The sequence below is a fragment of the Mandrillus leucophaeus genome, unplaced genomic scaffold, assembly GCF_000951045.1.
Source record: "Mandrillus leucophaeus isolate KB7577 unplaced genomic scaffold, Mleu.le_1.0 Scaffold60, whole genome shotgun sequence".
NCBI classification, from domain to species: Eukaryota; Metazoa; Chordata; class Mammalia; order Primates; family Cercopithecidae; genus Mandrillus; species Mandrillus leucophaeus.
This window is the reverse complement of record NW_012106475.1, coordinates 340075-342622: the sequence shown is the minus strand read 5'-3', so window position 1 is coordinate 342622 and position 2548 is coordinate 340075. Positions and strand designations below refer to the sequence as shown.

Sequence of the window (2548 nt, the reverse complement as noted above, 5' to 3'; positions counted from 1 at the left end):
ATTCTTAGTATTAACTGGGGATGGTGGGGGTCATGTCCTAATTGGGTTAAGTTGTGAGCAAATAACTCTGATAAGAGATGCATGGAGAAAGTCTGATAAGAGATGCATGGAGAAAGTCACACGCTGGCTTCTTTAAGAACACAAGCCATCAACACTCTGAGAAAATCAAGTTAACACCCCTCACCACTCTGCCATTCCCCCATCCCTACCATTTGATACCATTTGAGAAGTGTTCTTTTTACCTTTACTCATGTCTGTTTCCTTGAAATCACAGAAAGCAACTGTGGGGACCTTGGGTACATAGAGTCTAGAAAAACAGACATAGTTTTGATGGGCTCATGCTGTGTTTCAAGAAAACTGAAAGTGTGAATGAGTTGCCAACAGTTAAAAATTGAGAGGTTTGGTGTAATCAGGATTTGGGGCTTTTAGAAAAATTAAATCTAGCAAGAATGAACTGTCATTGTCACATGGCAACAATCAGCTAGAGATGAGTGACAGATAAGCCCTGTAGACAACACAGACCCTACCAATGTGCCACAGTCCTCACTCAGCCCATTTGCTCATTTGGATTTCCATGCCTGGTCCCTGCATGTATTCTTGACTGCGATCAATAGAATTGCTCTTACCAGTCAGAAGCTTTCAGGGCTCAGAGTGATTCACAGAGCTGATCTAGCCTTGAGCTGCCTAGGATAAAAAGCCTCCATTGATACAAAAACTCATTCATAGCAACACTTCCTGTCAGTCAGTCTGATAAAGACAGACCTGATTAAGTACTATAAACATTCTCAAAGACATGTTAGGAGAGTAGAAAGAGAGATATACCTCTCTGAAAGTCAGGGGTGCCATAGGCAGATAGCTAGACTGGGGGGCCTTGGAAGATTGGGATATCCTATGGGAAACTCTCAGCCTAGTGCTGGGAACTTAGTAGGAGGTCAATACATATTTCTATCTTCCTAAGAGCAGATGCGAAGCACAGCAAGGAAGAAATGCAGCTACAACAGTGTAATGCAATGCACACAGGCACAAAAGGCCAAGAGAGAAGGAAGGAGGTAATGGTAGCCTAGACGGCAGCAGCAATAGAGCAGGCCTAGAGAAGCTAGGGTGACAGAGGCAGGCACCATCGTAAACAGGACCGTGCAACTGCAGAATGATTCTGACAGATCTTTGATAGTTATACAATCTATGTGGTAAGTAGATGCACAGAGTAGATGAAGACAACATTAATCCAGCAGAAATTTGAAAGAAATTTACATCAACACTGGGGAGGAGAAATGATTTCTCCCTCTAGAAGGAGTGCTGGTTAAAACTGTAACAGATTTTTTATTACATATAAAAATATAGAGAATATGTAATATATGCAGAATAATATTCATTTGAAATATAGAATTTCTATAGTTAGCTGAAATAAGTTAACTGTTTAATAAAGTTTATTTTTGGCTTACCAATGGTGTGACTTTAGTTACTTTGAAATAATTTATTTCTAAAGCCTCAATTAAAAAAAAATCAGTTCCTAACTGAAGTAAAATTACCAGAAACATCATGTCACTATCGTAATAACCTGTCAGAGAAGGTTACACAAGGGGTGCAGCACAGCGGAATGGAAGGTTACAGATGCAATTATTATTTTTTCTAGCCCTTTGCTTCGGGTCATAGCCAACCAGTCACTATACACAGGGCAGCTTTTGCAGCATTTATTTCTTTAAATATTTAACAGTATTGAGAGGCAGTGACTGGCAATAATATGTAGAGTTTCTAGCACATTATGAGTGCTTAATAAATGTTAGAACAATAAAATCCTGTATGATGAAAAACAGCAATCAGTAAAACTATTACAGTCTACAATATTTTAAAGCTGTAGCAATGACTAGTTTAAAAAGAATAGAAAGCAAACAGTGCACTGATTAAATCATGGTCATAAGGAACATTTACATTCACTAAAAAATCCACCCAGGAAATTTCTCCTTATATGTATTAGGGGATGGAAAGAAGGCACGAGAAAAGTGGATAAAGTATGGATTAAAAAACAACTCTTCCCCCAACCCTCTGTCACCCCCCAAAAGCCAGTTGGAGTTCTGTTGACGACACGCCGGGGTAGCTACATCCAGTACAACGGTAGGGGTGCTCCAAGCGCCTTCGAAACGTCCTCTACTCCAGCACCAACTGGCAAAACCTTCTAATTGTCTAGACGCCTTTCTGCTTGGTTTTGGAAGGGGAGGCACCCAAGTGGCTGTGTGAGACACCTCCAGATGAAAGCCGGGACACAGTGACACCGAGAGAGCGCTCTTCTACTTGGAGAGGAAGTTAATCCCATCGAACTCCAGTCAGGAAAACGTAGGCTTGGGATCCGCGGCCGCTCGCTTCCAGGATCTCCCGCGGGCCTTCGCGGCTAAAGAACCAGGCGGCGAGGGCTGAGAACCCCGCGCTCTAAGTTTGGGGAAGGAAGTGAGGAAAAAAAATAGAGCTGCTCCTTTAAGAACTTCCTTTCCCTTTTACTCTATGTTTACATAACACAGGGGCTGAGCCTCCGCCGGGCCGAGGGGGGCGGGGA

At 42.2% G+C, this 2548-nt stretch overlaps 1 protein-coding gene across 1 annotated transcript in view; it reads left to right on the top strand.

Moving 5' to 3' along the window:
- Positions 1-2175: 2175 nt before the first annotated feature.
- Positions 2176-2548, top strand: part of PELI2 (pellino E3 ubiquitin protein ligase family member 2) — a 200978-nt gene continuing 200605 nt past the window's right edge. The window contains exon 1 of the mRNA XM_011999668.1: positions 2176-2442. The gene's annotated coding sequence lies outside the window, so the exon portion shown is untranslated. The remainder of the gene's footprint in view (positions 2443-2548) is intronic.